Source organism: Saccopteryx leptura, chromosome 7, assembly GCF_036850995.1.
Source record: "Saccopteryx leptura isolate mSacLep1 chromosome 7, mSacLep1_pri_phased_curated, whole genome shotgun sequence".
Lineage (NCBI taxonomy): Eukaryota > Metazoa > Chordata > Mammalia > Chiroptera > Emballonuridae > Saccopteryx > Saccopteryx leptura.
This window is the reverse complement of record NC_089509.1, coordinates 80,019,238-80,039,094: the sequence shown is the minus strand read 5'-3', so window position 1 is coordinate 80,039,094 and position 19,857 is coordinate 80,019,238.

Sequence of the window (19,857 nt, the reverse complement as noted above, 5' to 3'; positions counted from 1 at the left end):
TATCAAGCAGATGAAAGAAAAATTATATAAATATTTTATGAGTGAGTGAGAGAAGAGAGACAGGAAGAGAGAGAGATGAGAAGCATAAATTCTTTGCCGCAGTACCTTAGTTGTTCATTGTTTGCTTTCTCATATGTGCCTTGACCTGGGGGCTCCAGTCAAACCAGTGACCCCTTGCTTAAGCTGGTGACATTGGCCTTAAACCAGCAACCTTGTAAGTCATCAACGATGAGGTCATATCTATCATCCCACACTCAAGCCAGCAATCTTGTGCTCCAGCTGGTGAGCCCACATTCAAGATGAATGAGCTTGTGCATCGGGGTTTCAAATCTGTGTGCTCAGCATCTCAGGTTGACATTCTATCTACTGCATCATTGCCTGAGTAGGGTATATTTATATTGTTATCTACAAAAATAATGCTTTAGGGAATATTAAAATAGAAATGATAATACTATGGATACATTTCCCTCTGCTTCTTTCTTTTTATGTGTATATATATTTATTTTAATTATGTTAATTATTTCCTATAGTTATTAAGATAAGTGGAAATTAAATATATGTGAATGAAAACAATAATACATGATTTTCTTTTTTATATTATATATTAATATTTGGAAAAATTAATGTACACAAGAGTATGAACCATTGTTTTAGAATCATGTTGATTGTTGTTAATAAAGAAAATAATAGATTTATATTAAAAAGCAAATAAGTCTTATCAATAACTCATTTAGAGATAATTCTTTTGTCGATATATTTAAAAATCATTATATTGTACACTAATCAATAAATTACATGCTCCAAAAATATCAAAAAGACAAAATCAGTATATTCAAATATTGATTTTTGACAAAGTTAATACTATATATAGTTTTCATGAAAATTTGAAATATCCTTGATATACTGATCCTCCTTTGTAATTTTTAAAACCTACAAAAAATACAGTGTTGCATAGATTTGTATAGTAAAGTATGATATGTATGATATAAGATAGTTAATATTATTTGCCACTTACTCCACAGCTGTATGAGCTAATATGTGTAAAAGATCTTTGTACTTTGTGAGGTTCACTATGATATATATATTTAGAATTATATATAGTCTCCAATCCTTGATAATGATTTCTGAGATGTTATAGGTACTTTCTAATATAGCTTTGGTAATTCACTGGCTTTAGAGAATGAAAAGATGGAGTCATCTTTATTATATGTGGCTTAAGTGTCTGTTTGTTGCCAATAGCTTATTGGTTGCTTGCGTAACTGTACTGGCCAATGGGGTGAAGTTGCCATGGCTGAACGCAAATTGAGCGGGTCAGAGGGAAGGTGAACATTTGTTTGCATTGGCAATCATCTGCTTTTGAAACAATTTAAGGCTGAATGCAAATTGAGCGTGTCAGGGGGAAGGTGAACATTTGTTTGCATTGGCAATCATCTGTTTTACATAAAAACTACGTCTTAATGTAATTTCTTTTAAGAATGCCTCCTAGAAAATACAGCACTGAAGAGGAGAGAAAAGGAGCTAAAGCTGCACAAAACGGCTTTCTCGACAAAAAGAAACCACTGAGCAGAGAAAGACAAGGCTTGCTTCAGTCGCAGAGCAAATGCATCTTTCTTGGCAAAATGAGACTGATGAGCATAGAGAAACAAGGCTTGCCTCAGATGCAAGACAAAAAAGCCTGTCTCGACAAAATGAGTCCCTTGAACAAAGGCAGGAGAGAAATGCAAAAAACAACAGAGTAATGCTGACCGAAACGCAAAAAGGATTAAAACAGTTTCAAACAGAGAAACTTTAATTTTTGAGCATTCCTCTGGTGACATGACTATTAAATGTGAACACTGTCAGTCCTTAAACTGCAAGTTAGAAACTAATCGATTTGACCGTGGCAAGAAATATTTTCTCAATGTTGCAAGTACAGAAACATTGTAGTTCCACTAATTGATAATTATCCACTACTCTTGAATAAATTATTGACTAATCAGCATCCAAATAGCAAACAGTACATGGATAGCATTCGATCCATTAATAGTTCGTTTGCTTTTGCGTCCATGGGAAACAAACCAATTGACTTGCCTGAACCAGGACTTTATTGCTTGGCTCCATCTCAAACAGGGTTGCTGTTTCAATTGAAACGTAGACAATTTCCTGTAAAACTTGCCTTTGCTATGACCATCAATAAATCTCAGGGCCAAACGCTTAAGCGTGTTGGCATTTTTTTACCTGAACCTGCATTTGGACATGGTCAACTTTATGTTGACTGTTCAAGAGTTTGTGAAAGAACGAACATAAAATTAAAAATAATTGATGGTCCTCTGCAAGGCAAGCTTAAAACTGATGGAAAGATCTACACAAAAAATGTTGTGTACAAAGAGATCTTTGAAATGTGAATTAACATTTTATTATTTAAATCACCTTTATTTATTGAGCTAGCGGTGGTGGCTCTTAAGAAATGTACTGCCAGTGGTTTCCTTCATTGCACTCTACTTTAAGCAATTAAGCAAGTAGAAGGGGGAAACCCCGTGGGGCACTAAGCAAAGGGGCATCCTTACCGCCTGCCCTGGGTAATTCAGTTTGAATTAGCAGACACCTTTGCACAAATCATTTTAATTACAATTTATAATATCTAGAACAGCAGTCATTTCGTATGACTGCTGGGCTTTCTACTTATGATATATGCATAATTTCTGTATGAGAAAATCACTGGATGGTAATACTATTTACTAGAATAACGTGTTTCTATTTTTCCTTGATCAGTGTTTCTGTTTTGCAATTTTATTATTATTTTCAAAGATTTAATTTTGACTGTGTTAATATTTTCTATTTTATGTCTATATTTCACTTTAATCCTCTTTAATGATTTTATAAACACTGTAATATTGACTTTTATAGTGAAATTTAATTCTCAAATTTAAATCTTTTGTATGTATGTGAATTTGTATTTGTTTTGTTTAATAACATTATTGAGATATAATTCAGATATGAAAAAAGTTACTCATTTAAAATAAACCTTTCAATGTTTTTTAATATTTTGAATAATTCTACACCTATCAACACATTCTAATTTTAAAATATTTTTATTACCACTCTCCAAAAAAACATGCTGTACCCATTAGCAATCATTCTACATTATTATCCCTTCCCATTCTCATTATCATTTTTAATTTTTTCTATGTATAGATTTTCTTATCTGGGCATTTCACATATTTAGAGTCATGCAATGTGTGGTCTTTTGGTTGGCTTCGTTGACTTAACATGGTTTTCAAGGTTCATCTCTGTTATATAATTATCAGCACTTCATCACATTTTTCATAGAATAATACTTCATTGTATTAATAAACCACATTTTCTTTATTATTCATTAGTTCATGGGCATATAGGATTGTTATTACTTTTTAGCTAATATAAACAATGCTGCTGTAAACATTCATACACAAATTTTTGTGTGGATATATCTTTTAATGTCTCTTGGATAGATACCTAAGAGTCAACGTGTTATTTGACTTTGTAAGTCTATGTTTATGTTTTTGTGAAACTGCCAAACTATTTTTCAATGAAGCTTGTACCATTTCACATTGCTTAGTTAATGTAGTAGGATTTCAAGATTGTCTTTTTGATGATAGCCATTCAAGTAGGTGTAATATCTTACACTTACTTAATGTTGTTTTGATTTGCATTTCCCAAAGGGTTAGAATAGTTGAGTATCTTTTTGTGTGTTTGTTTTCTATTTCTGCATATATTTTCTTTGGAGAAATTTATATTCTAATTTTCTGGTCGTTTTTAATTTAGCTATTTGTCTTTTTATTATTGAGCTGCAAGAGATCTTCACATATTCTGCCTGCAAGTCTCTTATCAGATTTAATTTGCAAATATTTCATCCAATGTGTGAGTTATTTCAATTTTTGGTATTTGTCCTTTGAAACCAGTACAATTTTTAATTTTGATGAAATGCAATTTTTTTCCTTTTATTAATTGATTTTTTGGGTCATATTTAAGAATATTTTGCCTGACCTGCCCCTAAGGTCATGAGATTTACTTCTAAATTTTCTTCTAGAATTTTTATATTTTCAGTTAGGTCAATAATCAAGGTGTATTTCATTTTTATGTATAGTTTGAAAAAGCGATCCAAAAGAATTGTTGTGCATGTGGATATCCACCCGGCTAGGCCCTATTTGTTGAAAAGAGTATTCTTTCTCCATTGAATTGTGTTTGCACGTTTTCTGAAATTTAAATGACAATACATGCAAGATTTAGAATAGAATAGGTAGTTTTTATTTAATCATTGAATACAAATTCTGACAAGCTATGTCTTCTGTGTTTTAGCATATGGTATCCTTGAAGATTAGTAAAACCTGGTAAAAGTATATTCCTACCAAAATGTGAACTAGAAAATGTGATGTGTATGCATTTTAGAATCTTCTGTTTAGTCAAGCTGGAGGTTAACCACCCCATTGGTATATATATAATATTAGACCATTCTGAAAAACATTGAAAACACTAATTTATTGTTAACTTGTTATCACCAAAGGCTCTCTTGGATTCTGAAAATAAATATTCACATCTGTAAAAATAATATGCCTCAAAAAGCTATTTAAATCAATAGGCTTTATCAAGTTGTTTCTCTGACAAATGTTACATTTTAAATAATTGCAAATATTAACTTCAGAGTTATTAATTCAGAGTTAAGAAATAGTAAAGGGATACAGTGCTATAACCTCTATTCCTATAGCTGACTCACTTTTAAGATATTTAATATGATTAGTAGTACAGGGCTTAGTTAGCCATGGCAAAATAAAATTTGTTAGGCAAAATGATTCTCATTCATAACAGTCATGGGATGGAAAATTATTCTTATGCTTGTTAATTTTCATGTTAGGCAGAGTGACACAAAATAACTCTCCCTTAAAAACATAATTTTTCCATAATGAGTTGTCTCTGTTATTTTACAATTAATAATGCCCTTCTTTTAATAGAAGGTAACACCCAAAAGCTAAAATGCAGAAAACAAGCATCTTTGAGTGTATGAGCAATTACTCAAGCAGGCCAAATTTATAAGATTTCATCCTGTTTTTCTCTTTCACATAAATTTCAAATTAATTATTATAGTTCACATGGCTCATATATTTGTGAAATATTTCCATTATAATATAAAATTGAAGAAACACCATATATTTTATATTATTTTTAAAAATTCAACTAACCTGTCTAGAGATGATTAAAAATAGCAGCAGTATCCTGCATTAGTACATTTGTGTGTTCAATTTTATCTGGGTAGAACTGTCCAATTATCTTCAAATATATACCACTGAAACATGGTAAACATTGCAGTGTTCAGGTTTAAAAATAACAATAAAATATGCATTTATTTATATAGTTTACCTAGCTATTTTTATTGTTTTCTATGTAGCTTTTTTAGTGGCAAAGTCAGTTACAGGTCATATTAGTGACCATAAAATTTATAGATTAGAGAAAAAAATGAATCTAATTATACTAGTTTGGTAAAACTAAAGCCATAAGATAAAAAATCTATTTTGGAGAAGTATATTTTTCTTCTGAAAACCAAGGATTTGCAAATTAAGACAGAATCTATTTGATAAAAGTTGTTTTCTTTTCTTAATTATAATGTATACTTTATTTTTCTTTATAGCAAACAAGTCACTTTGCTGGTTTTCAGCAGCTTACCATTCCACGAGCCATTTAAAGGTCGTCCTGCCCACATGTGATAGCCCACCAGCTTCACTGTCATTAACCCTGTCTGATTTATGCCAAGCTGCCACCTCTCTTCATCTTGCATAAGTATACTTTGGACTAGTGGCATCATTTGCTCACTGAAAAACCTATATAACAAGTGGGAGGATCAAACCTGTCATGTTTTGTCAAGTTGTTTAAGTGAGTTATTTAGGAAGAGGCTTGTGAGAGTTTATTCATGATCACCAGTAAAATGGTTCACATTTAGATGAAGGTACTTTATTACTAAAAAAAACCCTTCATTTCTCTCTCATGCTCCCCACCCTGCTTCCCCTTGTCTCTCATTCTTTTCTTCCTTCCTTCTTTCTTCCATCCTCTCCTCCTTTCCTTCCTCTCTCCTTTCCTTTATTTCTTCTTTTAAAAAGAATCTTTTTTCTTTCTTCTTTCTCTTTCTCATTCAATTTTCCATCTTAACTCTCCTCTGATCATAAAGAGACGATATAATAGATTGAAGAAGAATATTTCCTCATTACATATTCATTGTGTAGGGGTGGAGTTTTTGCCTACCAAATAAAAAATGTTTAAGAAATTTTTATTAGTTTCACCTTTTGTCTAATATATGCTTTAAATTGAACAAACTTAAGCCTCAAAAAATCCTTAGGATAGGATAAAAAGTTAACATTATTTTAGAACTTTCATTTGAGTACCAATTTTTAATGAAGAAGAAAAGATGGACAGGAAGAAAAAGGGGAATGAAGAGGAGAACGTGATAGCCTGCCATGTGGGGTGTACGTTCGGGTCATTATAATCTGTGTGTTGGTGCTATCATTCATCTTTATAGTGTATTACCAAGCAAGTGTTGAGTATAAGAAATGAATTTTGTTTACCACTCAATAAGGTGAGCCTCTTACCTTTAACTGGTATGTAGGTTTTAGGTCATTTTGTTCTTCTGACATATTGACTCAATTTTTCTCTTGGTACCAAGAGCTCAAGTTAAGTCTAGTTTCATTTTGGATTATTCACACAAACAAAAACGAAACAAAACAAAACATGAATCGCTATTTAACACCACACAATGCTAAGAAATATTTAAGATGATGAGACTTTAATTAGGGAGAGAGGCAGTAGCCATGATAAAAAAAAAATCCTTCTAATAATCTCTCTTTAGGTGTCATAAGATATATACTGTTGAATGTATTTTTCTTTCTTTTTCTTATTTTTTTTCAAGGATTAAGGAAAGGAGATAGTATTTCAGACATAATTAAAATCTTGCAAGGAGCAGTATCAGTTATTTCATTACTGATTAAAAACAAAACAAAACAAAACAAAAACCCCAAGCCTGACCAGGCTGTGGCACAGTGGATAGAGCGTCGGGCTGGGATGTGGAAAATCCAGGTTTAAAAAACCCGAGGTCGCCAGCTTGAGCATGGGCTCATCTGGTTTGAGCAAAGCTCACCAGCTTGGACCCAAGGTCGCTGGCTTGAGCAAGGGGTTACTCCATCTGCTGTAGCCCCATGGTCAAGGCACATATGAGAAAGCAATCAATGAACAACTACTATGTCACAACAAAAAAACTAATGATTGATGCTTCTCATCTCTCTGTTTCTGTCGGTTTGTTTTTATCTATCCCTCTTTCTGACTCTCTCTCTGTCTCTAAAAAAAAAACCCAAAAAAGAAAACAAACAGGAAAATAAAGGCTAATATATCAATAATTATTTCTTAAGTGAATGAATAATTTAAAGATACTAATCACCTTCTCATATATATTAATATAACTCAATAAGCAGAAAACCTGATCAATGTTATCCCTCACTTCACAGCCAAGCAGCTCAAAGGAATTTATTGATACAATTTCTTAGAGTTTTTGATGTCATATGTAATTGAAATAATAGCAAAATTTTATTTTAAAAAGTTGAATACTCAGTTTTAGATTAAATATTGGAAAATTTTGGAAATTCAAGCCAGAAAATTAAGTAAACAATATGGCTTTAAAAATTTTTTTTCATAGTATACACATGATTTATGGTTCCAAAATAGATTATATACCATAGAAAAATAATTTAATAGAAACACAACTGCCCTGGCCGGTTGGCTCAGTGGTAGAGCATCGGCCTGGCGTGCAGGAGTCCCAGGTTCGATTCCCAGCCAGGGCACACAGGAGAAGCGCCCATCTGCTTCTCCACCCCTTCCTCTCTCCTTCCTCTCTCTCTCTTCCCCTCCCGCAGCCAAGGCTCCATTGGAGCAAAGATGGCCCGGGCGCTGGGGATGGCTCCTTGGCCTCTGCCCCAGGCACTAGAGTGGCTCTGGTCGCGACAGAGCGATGCCCCGGATGGGCAGAGCATCGCCCCCTGGTGGGCGTGCCGGGTGGATCCCGGTCAGGCGCATGCGGGAGTCTGTCTGACTGCCTCCCCGTTTCCAGCTTCAGAAAAATACAAAAAAAAAAACAAAAAAAAAAACCACAACTTATTTTTGTTATGATAATATAGTTATTTTTATTTATTTATTGACAGAGACAGAGAGAGAGTCAGAGAGAGGGACAGACAGACAGGAAAAGAGAGAGATGAGAAGCATCAGTTTTTCACTGCAACACTTTAGTTGTTCAATGATTGCTTTTTCATATGTGCCTTTATGGAAGGGGGATAGGCACAGCAGAACAAGTGACCCCTTGCTGAAGCCAGCCACCTTGGGCTCAAACCAGCAACCTTGGGCTTCTAGCCATCTACCTTTGGGTGACAGTGGGGTCATGTTTATGATCCCAGGCTCAAACCAGCAGCCCCTCTCTTAAGCTTAAACTCACACTCAAGCCAGATGAGCCCTCCTCAAGCTAGTGACCTCGGGGTTTCAAACCTGGATCTTCTGCGTTCTAGACTAACACTCTGCTGTGCCACTGCCAGATCAGACTGTTATGATAAAATATATTCACTTATGCTTAATTTTTTATTAGAGATGATCCAATTAAACCTGAACAATTTGAATTTATTAAGTGCCTAATTTTAATAGTTTACAAGCTTATTATACATTCTACATTATGGGATGAGTTGTTTAATAAAAACATTCAAAGAATATTTTATAGAAGGAGTAACTCATGTTAATTATTATAAAATATGAAAGAGAATAGAATAGCTCTAGTTTGTGATTTAACATTTTACTTATTTGTATTTCACTTATGAAATAACTTATAATTTCAATAAAATAAAAATACAATAATGAAAAAGTTTTATTTCTGCAATATTCAATAGAGTAACCAATAGTCACAGGTTGTTATCAACTACTTAGAATGAGACTTGTGCAACTGGAGAGCTAGATTTTAAAATTTTATTTATTTCTTTTTAATTTAAATCTAAATAGTCATATGTAGGTAGAAGCTCTATTAAAAAGCATATTTCTAGAATATGTCAGATTGCAGGAGAGAATAAAACTCTTTCTAAACAGTATAGCCTTTTCCAATGTGTTAATGGAAGTTCTTTTCAAGAGTCTATTTAGCAATTTTTCTTTTGCTTTTAGTCATGGAAAATTCATCATTGAAAATATATATCTGAGTTTATGGAAGATTCCTAGGTACTCATCAGTATGATAAGTGCCACATCCATATAGTTACTCTAAAAATAACAGAAGTTATTAGAAATAAAACCTCACATCAAATCCTGAAAACTAACAAAAGTCAGGAATTATAAATGGAAATGTCGAAACCTACCCACACTACTGTTCTTAAGATACCGTAATTTGAGTGCAGAAACAATCACCAAAAATACAGTTACATTTCAATGAAAACTATTTACATGGGTAAGAAATGAGAAAGACGTATGCTCAAAATGGTTAAATGAAAAATACTTAAATAATTTTTTTCTTTTTTAAGAACAGTTCACCCTTACCTATCCTTCTTTAGGTTCTGGTAATTAATGTGACACTTTATTCATGAAACTTACTTCTTAATCATTTCAGTAAATATTTAGAGTTTGTCTGCTGTTTGCCAGTGTCTGTGCTGGATTCCGGGATATGAGGATGAAAGACTCTCTCTCTAATACAACTCAGAGTGTATTGGGAATTCCTACAAGTAGATGAACATTATAATTAAGGAATTGCATACTGACAGGAACATCCAAATGTTATTCGAAGTAGACAAAGAAGGGGCACCTGTCAGACTAAAAAGTTGGAAAGATTTACCAGGGCTGGCCACTTAAGATCAGAAATTATTCTTTTCATTGTCATATTTCTAGTGCTTTTCAGTTATATACATGAAACACTATTGTTAGTATCTCACAATGAACTTATCTCTATGTGGAACTCCAAAGAACAGAAAAAATTATCATGTGGAGTAAAAATTGGTGGGGACATTTCAGGCAGACTATGTGAAACACAAACATACAGATTTCCAACAGTATTAGAAAACTTGATTTTAAGACTGGTCAAAAGGGAAGGAAAGTGAAAAAAAGATGAAGTTGGACAGATAAGATTGGCCTCATGATGAATCTTTTTTAATGAGTTTGGATTTTATTATAAATGCTGTATGTAACTATTGAAAGACTTTGAATTGCTGACTAATTATCTCAAGACTCAGACTTATTTTCCTCAGGACTTAAGTACATAGTGATTGGCATGGCTGTTGTAATGATATTCTGGAGAACTGGATAAATTCAAGTTTCCAGATGTCAATGAATCATATATCCCTATTAATGATGGTAGGTGCATCTGATTTACATCATCATTCAAAAGATTTATTTTTAAATATGAAACATTATTTCATTTAAAATAGAAGTAGAGAGAAAAGTTAAAATAAGTTAGTGAAGGATTTACAGGCCAAAGAGGAAGTACTTTGAATTTTCTTCCCACTAATTAGTATTCAACTCTTTGATGATTGGTATTAAAATATTTAACTTTGTCATATATGAACATGAGGGTTTTTTTTCTTTCTTAAAATCAAATGTGATACAATAAAATAATATAAAATAATAATATACAAATTTTGTAAGACTAGTTTATAATATGCAAGACATTGTCACATAATTGCCATACAGATTAAAATATAAAAATATATACTTATTCATATATATGGAAGGACTAAATGAAAGTGCTAACAAGTATCTTTTCTATACTACTTGTTTTCAATTTTGGAAAAATAAATGAAATTATTAATATTTTCACTATTATATACTTTTGTAAAATAAAAATAGCATAATGCACTACAGCTTCTCAAACAAAAACTAAATATTAATTATGTTATTCAGAATGGTCTATTCTCAGAAAAATATTTTAGCACAACTTATTATGATTGTATTGATCAGCACCATTTAAGATGGCTCTCTATAAGCTTCAGATAAAATATGAACTACACATCAATTTCTAAATATAAGATATCTAATTTTACTTTTATCCATATAATATTGATATTTTTGTAAACTAAATTTTAATATTCAATTTAACTCTACAATTATCAAAATGACACTAATTAAGAGTGCCTCTCTTTAAAAAGATTTTGAATGTTCATTAATGCTAAATTGTAAAGGATATTTATGAAAACATGACAGAGCCATTAAAAATAATTGAATTTAAAGTAATATGATGATTAGAGTGTTCTTCAATAAACCAGGAAACACAGATACATGGAAATACAAAGCAAACGGCTGCTTTCATGTTGCCTTAAAAGATAAGCTTTTGCAGGAGTATTATCAAATCATAGAAAATAAAACCAGTGGGTACTAACTCAGTTGTTTTAGATTTCTTAAAATGGAACTAACATAATGAATCTATGAGAAGTTCCTTACTAAGTTAAATGGATGGAAAGCATTAAAGAAAGGTCAAGAAACAAACAAATGAATCTGGTCCTTGTTATCTCTCACTTGGAAAACTAAACCAAATATCTTTTTATCCTCCCTACCATTAGCTTTGCTCCCTTCAATTTACTATAGCAGTATACAATTATTAAAATGATCTTTCTAAAGCTCAAATCTGATCATGTCACTCCTCTTTTTGAAACATTACAATAATTTATTCTCTCCTGAGGAGTAAATTCAACTCTGTTACTGTGACACGAAATGTTTTTCATCGTTTTCCTCATGCTTAGGGTTCTAGTCTCAATTTCCTCCACAAGCAGCTTGGAAGTTTACATGCCAGATACTTCATATGAGACAATTTTCTCTGTATTTTGAAGACATATCTAACCCTTGAGACTGTTCATCTAACTAACCTGGCTTGGAATGTCATCTATTCTTTCTCTGATTATTTCACTAGTCTTCTTGATTTTTAAATCAACTACTCAGAACATCTTCCATGACAGTCTAAGGTAAAGCCAGGAGCATTTAATCTGTTTTATAATTATATTAAAGTGTGTTCTTAAGGATTGGAATTTGAGTTATTTATGGCAGTCACTGAATCTTATTTAATATTCCTTTCTAATGTGTTCTTCGCCTTATTTTTTCTTTTTCTTTAATTCCTTCCCCTCTTCCTTCCAATTCTTTCAGATAGCACAGAATCTTCTACATGTTCGGTGCTTAATAAATGTTTGTGAAAGAAATGGACTTAGTAAACTGACAGTGAATGAATAATGTATATCATGGTCCCTAGTTTGTTAACAATCTAAAACTATTTTCTCCTTACATCAAATGATACAAAATATCAAAAACCACACATCTTATACCTGACACTACCTTTTCAGACTTTTTACTGGATATTTTCTGAGTTTCTTCCAATATTCTCTAGTCAACTTTGTTTTTTGACCAGTTTCTTGATAACTAATACAGAATCTCAAGTATCTCTTTTGAAGATCATGAATTCAGATTTAAAACATGTGCAATAAATATTTATTAAAAAATTTAAGTCCATTAATGTTATTTTTACCTTTAAGTGTGATTCTGGAAACAAAAAAAGTGTGATTCTGTGGATCCAGTGTGATTATCTACACACAATAATCACCTCTCAATTATTACAGTAGCTTCCCTTTAAACCAATGGTAGATTACGTGGCCAGAGTAATCTCTGTTAAGCATCATTTCCACCTGGATTATTTCAACACTGAAGACATTTGGTAAAGTCCACTGCCATATACCCCATGTATAAGACACACCCCTTTTAGAAAACTTTGGGGTCTTAAAACTGGTTGTGTCTTATACAGTGGTTATAGATTTTTAACTTGCATTTCACACTTTTCATGCAGATGAGTTGTATGAATTTAATGATGAATAAAACTTGAGTTCAACAACATTATGCAAAACATTTTTTTAAAAATTTTGGGCCCCAAAATTAAGGTGCATCTTTTACATGGGAGCATCTTATACATGCGGAAATATGGTATCTTTAATTTAATGTTTAAAACGTCTTTTCAAACAAAATTAAAGTGCCATATATGTGTCTACTTCTATTCTCAGCATTTGAGACACAAATATAAATAAATATATGGTATCTTTGAGGAGCCTGCAACTTTGTTAGAAATGCAGTCATAAGCATATCATTCAGTATAACTAATGCTATATATAGTTATATAAAAATATGCAATAAGCAGGACTTCCAGTTTTAACTCAGACATGTAGATTTCAGAATTCATTATACTTGTCCTTACACTAAGGAAAACCTTCAGAAATGAAAAATCCACATTTTCTTGGACCCTTCAGATAACTGAGGTTGCAGGACAAATCACCACTATAAAATCTGGAGACAAGCTCATCTAGACAAGATAAAACAACGGAGATCTTTTTAGAAGAGGCAGAAGCTTCTGAGGCCATAAACTGGTAGAAACATTTAAGTTGTCATTTAAATAAAAGACTAAAGCTGAATTTGGACTAACATGAGAGAAGAAAGCTCTGGGACTACAACCTTAAAATATCAGAGCATATTGGGCTTTTTCCTCCAGATAAGGTATGCTGAAGTAGCTGAATACAAGGATGTCACAAGAAATTGCATTTTTTCATATCACTCCAAGAAATAATGTAGGTGTGATGTAATATTCACTTACAAACCAGTAAACAGACCCCTAGATAGGTACATTTTCCCTTTAGACCTCTTTGGAGTGCAAAAGCTCTGCTATTGTTTAAGTAGATAATGAATTGATGTTAGTTATTAACTAAATGAAAATATTTTATGTGTAAATCACAATGTAAGTTGCTTAAAAGTAGAAATACCCTATATTCTGGAGCATGCCAGATGACTGTCCAATGTTTGTGCATGCAATACCAAATCCTTTCGGTCAATTAGTCATCTTCCCAAAACAGTCAAAATCCAAGAAAAAAAAGGCATTAAAAATGTACTATTTTTGTTTTCTTAAACTATTCAAGATAATTCATTACCATATAAATAGCAATATATGCATAATAAGAAACAGCATTTCCTCTATATTTTATAATCAAGAAGGAGATTATAAATGTTCTAAAAATAATCAAACTAATATTTAAGTTAATAAGTTTATTCAAACATATTTTAATAGAATGTATTTATATTCAATATAATTGTATATCAGACTCAGAAAATAGCATTATGTAGTTCTGAGGCAATACGTACCATCAATGACATTTTGACCTAGAATTCTAGAGTACATAGCTCTCATTGCTCCAGGGACATGTGCATATTCATATACAATCTTGAAAATTTTATAATTTCTTTTATGCTTTACTTAACATTTTTAACGTAAGTAAAGTAGTAAGCAAACTGCTCTTGTATCAAAATTTTATTGCATTGCATATTTCCAGTTTAGTATTTTTATGCTTATAAGCATATAGAAAATAAGAGTTCAGTAATGTTCCACGAATTCTAAGAAATAGTTTTTTAAAAAAGCAATATAAACTTATTTTTATACATAATAAAATACATAAAACATAAACATAACCAATGATGTAATTTAGATCTATCTCTATTTAATTCTCAAACTAAGATTAAAATAAAAAATATTTAATATACAGAAAAAAAGAATTTTCATTGACATTTTAATCATTATTTTTCTAATTTTAAAATGATGGCCTAGGTATAAATAGATCAACATGCTGCATTTAATGATTCATATTTTTGTAACCATTCAGTTGGATTATCAGTTTCATCATAAAGAACAATTTGGTCACTGTCATAGTATATAGTGGTCATTGTTTTTCTGCATTGCAATGACCAGGTTATCTCTTCACTGAAAACTGCTATGCTTTATTCATTTGGCATTAACATTATTAGCTTGTTAAGACTTATAAAATAGTTTAATCAATATAAATGCTGTTTATGCTATTCTGATAACGATTCATTGTCACAAATATTTCAGAAATAAAAACAATGCTTAAAATAATTGTACTTATGTGGGAATTTTATATCTATACTTTTGTTTTCTCATCTGTAACACAATATACTTCAAAAAGTGTTTACTTATTAAAATACTTATCTTCTGCCTCATAATACACAGTAAAACTTATACTCTTTTAACCTACAATTCTTAAATATCCATATATATGTTTCAGAATTTGTTTATTGTCTACAATACATTCATTATAGATATTTTATTTTTTTATTTTTTTTATTCATTTTAGAGAGGAAAGGGAGAGACAGAGGAGAGACAGAAGGGGGGGAGGAGCTGGAAGCATCAACTCCCATATGTGCCTTGACCAGGCAAGCCCAGGGTTTCGAACCGGTGACCTCAGCATTTCCAGGTCAATGCTTTATCCACTACGCCACCACAGGTCAGGCATTATAGATATCTTAAAAAACATGTTAACTATATATTCCTGATTCTTGTACTAAACTACCATTAAGAAATAACATTCATTTAAATAAAAGTTCATTAAAGAAAATTTCAAACATAAAAATCAGCATATTTGCTACTTATGGGACTATAAATTAAAAGTTGTAAAACATCAATTAAAATATTTTTCAGAGAAAATATTGTAAAATTTTCCAACAGTTGTTACTGGGGTGAAATGAGGAGCATACTCCAAGAAGTTAAATTCGGTGTGATTCTGGTCTTTCTTAACCATACTAATCCAGAGAAGCTTGACTTGGGTCTACTTAATACATTAGTATTTGGGCAATTTAATTCATAAAAGAATACTAAATATATACAAATTACTGATCTAAGACATCCTCTTTATTTCAAAATTTAATAAAATCATGGGCCAAAAAATTATATTTTTTCCTCATAAGGGCACAACTATCTTAGTACAGAAACTGGTCATTTATGTAAGTAATTTATTAATTTTTTACATTTATCTAATTTGCTTCCTAATTAATAGCAACATTGTCTCCACCAACTTTTGAAGGTAATGAATAAATACATCTGAGAACTAGAAATTTAAGAAAGAAATCATTAACAAATTAATCTATTATATTTATTTTGAGATATAAAAAGTTAAAAGTATTTCAGAATTTTGACAGGGAAATTGATATAACTATTTATAATGTTTATAATTTAAATTTTTCATAGAGAATCAGTGATTTTGATTTATTTAAAATATTATAGGCTACAATATTATACAATATTATTTATACTATTGGTGAGTAAAATAAAAAAAATATTTTCAGGAAGATTTTGTTTTTTATCATCTCAATGGCAATGAAAAATATTTTTTAAGGGAAATTGCCTGAATTTATAAACAAAACTTCACAATCTATGACACTAAGATATTCATTAATTTACTTTCTAATTACAGAAAAGATTAAGTGCTCAGAATTAAAGCAAGTACAGCTATTAACTCCTTTTTGACTTACTTCTAGATTGAGGTGACTATTGTTGATGTTATTAGTTTGTTCCTCTCATTGTTATCTTCTCCAACTTCAGCACCTTCACCTTCTGAAAGTGCATTCCCATACTCCTTTCCTCTACTTATTCTCTACAAAGTGTCATTACTTCATGACTTTTAACAAGACCCGTCATAGGTGAGAGCACGGGCTTTACTCTGATTTAGTTGACATTAAATTTTTTTTATCAACAACAATATGTGACCTGAGTGGGCTTAAAAGAATTTAATATGTACTTGTTAAATAAACAAAGAAGGAAGAAATAATAAATTAATAGATTAGTTTGGTAAACAGAAATGTGTTATATATATATATAAATATATTCAATAATATCTGATATCTCTATTGTTTTTGCAGGAGCTAAATGAATATTTACATTAAAAAATATTACCAATATCACTTAAAACAGTTTTTTTTGTTTTTTGTTTTTTTATTTTTACAAAGTTAGAAGAGGTGAGGCAGTCAGACCGACTCTCTCCCGCATGTGCCCAACAGGGATCCACCCAGCATGTCCACTTAGGGGTGATGCTCTGCCACTCTGGGGCATTACTTCATTGCCACCAGAGCCATACTAGCACCTGAGGTGTAGGCCATGGAACTGTCCTCAGTGCCCAGGCCAACTTTGCTCCAATGGAGCATTGGCTGTGGGAGGGGAAGAGAGAGATAGAGAGGAAGGAGAGGGGGAAGGGTGGAGAAGCAGATGGGTGCTTCTCCTGTGTGCACTAGCCAAGAATCAAACCCGGAACTTCCACACACCAGGCTGACAATGCTCTACCACTGAGCCAACTGGCCAGGGCCTAAAACAGTTTTTATTAAGATCCCAAATAAAATGCAAACAAAAATTTATATTATAGAGTTTTATGTATGCACTGTTATTATACCTAAAGTCATTGCCAAAAAATTTATTATTGTATACCATACTGTGTATTCTATGCCCCCCAAGTCAAGTCTTCATGCATCACCATTTTTTTGAGATGATAAATATGTTATACATCTTTATGTGGTGTGTTTACAGGAGTATACACATTTTTTTCAAAATCCAAACTGCACACTTTAAATAAGCATATTTTATGTGAATTATATATCTACCATATATATATATATGTTGTTTTGGGACCCGGCAGCCGCGGTTGCCTGGATAAGGCATGCACCCCTCACCTGGTGGACGTTGGGTGCCATTGCATCACACTGGGTGACCTGTGGCGTCCCGCTGGCTCCAGCAGTCTCTCTCTTAACTCGCTCCTTTTGCTGCCGAGCTTTATCAAAGCACTGCTTCTCCAGGCAGCTAACTCTGGGGTCCGCAGAGTCCTGGGGCACTGTCCCTTAGAATGTCCTTTGACAGCGCAGGTACCTCAGGCTGTGGTGGCACGGAACCAGAAGCATCATGCACAGGGCGGCAGGCACTGCACCAATTCTGGGCTTCTCACCAGGAAGAGGAGAAAATTAAATTTAACAGGGTGACATTGATTAACAAAAGTACATAGATTTCGGGGCAGCAAGATGGCAATGGAGTAGGTGGACGTACCAACTTCTGTCACAGTTTGGCCACGAATCTATTACAGGGTCTTTGAACAAGAAAAGGTATAGAATTAAATAAATGATATACAGGGACTTAAAGATATATATATATATATATATATATATATATATATATATATATACACACACACACACACACACACACACACATACACAGATGGGTTCAGGAGGACACCATGGCAAACAGTCTCTACTCTTCCTTAGCTGTTACGTGCCTGCTCCCAGAAACACATCCACTTTTATTCATAGAAAAAATGTGGTCCATCAGCAATTCAATTAAGTTTCCAAGGCAACTCAAAGACAACCCCCACCATACCATCCAAATCTACTTTACACTAATAAGAAATTAGCCTCCAGCCTCCTCCAGAGAACATGGGTGAGACAAATGAGAATCAGGTGTAGCTTTTGTTAACTAAGCAAATGAGGTGGGGTTTGGGCCCAGCACCTTTATCCAGATGCAAAAATACCCTGTTTATTTATTTGGTCCTCAACAAACTTCCACCTCCCAGAACCAAAGTGGATTACAACTTAATTTTAAGAACCATCATCTGGAAAAACCAACTTTGGACTAAACCAAGAGGACTCTTTAACCAAGGAACACTGAAGAAGCCACACTGAGACTAGTAGGATAAACAGAAACATGAAGAGGGCCCAGGTTCCAGGAGTGAATAGCAGTCCGGAGGGTCTCGTGTGCTGGGAAGTGAGTTTAGTGGAGAGAGGAGGGTCCTGGGCCCCAGAAACAAAGCCCCAGCCTGCAGCCACAGAGCCTAGAAGAAGCATATGCACAGTATTTATCTGCGAAACAAGTCAGGGTACTGTTTGTGAGAAAGGGACAGATTTCTCAGACCCAGGATTATTCATAAAAGGATCACGCAGAAAACCTCTTTCACAGCCACTCACCAGGGGCTCTAGGGGATGAGGAAAGAGGAGAGGACCAGAGTAGCAGGAAGAGAGTGTAATCCCGGAGGCACAGGGAGAAACACTTTGAAAGATAGCCATCCTAACCCCTGGGCTGAGTCACACCCCAAATCTGAAGTGAATATCTCTTCTAGAACCAGCTATACCAGCAAAGGGAAGCAGTATATCACCCAAAAAAGCTCTCCTGTATTCAGAGTAGAGCTGCTTAGAAGGAAGGAGCCTTCAGGAATACAGTATCGAGTGCTAGGGTCTGAGCTGCAGCGCGCCCACCCACACTGTTGAGGGCTCACTGGAGGGCAAGTGAAACCAGATGCAGATGCGTGGTCCCATCGGTGGAAGCTGAGCCAGCCATGACTGAGGCCCGGTGTGACAGGAGCAGAGGGGACACACAAAAGCCATCAAGCCTGACTATGGGCTGGGTGGGCAAAAGTGATCCCGCTGCAATTCCACCCTCAGGGGAAAGGCAAAAGCCTTGGAAGTACAGAGACCCATGACTGAGCATGGGCACACAGCCCTGCCTGGCCCACAAAGCTGGGGCTTGTGGCTGACGTGAGAAAACAGCTTCATCCATGGGGGCCAGGCGAAAACCCGGGAACAGGCAGAGACCCCCGGCTGAGCAAAGGTGCTCACCCCTGCCTGCAGTGCTGAGGCTTGCAGCCCAGGGCCTGGTGCACAGCCCCAACCATGGAGGTGGGGCAAAGGCCAAGGTCAGCCGAGGCTTATAGACCCAGGAGAACGTGACCACAGCTCCTCCCATGGAGGAGAGGTGGAAACCGCAGTCACAGCCCTAGCTGGCCAGCACTGGCAATGCCCATATCTGAACACTCAGGGCAGTAGCAGAGGGGGTGGTGGGCCTGCAGACAGACCACACCTAGGGAACACATAGGCCATACCCATTGGACTCCTGTGGCCACACCCTTCTTATACACAGATAAAATGGGAAGGCAGATAAATGCAACCCAAATGAATCAAGAGAAATCCCCAGAAAAGGGCTTGAATGGGTCAGATATAACCAAATTCTCGG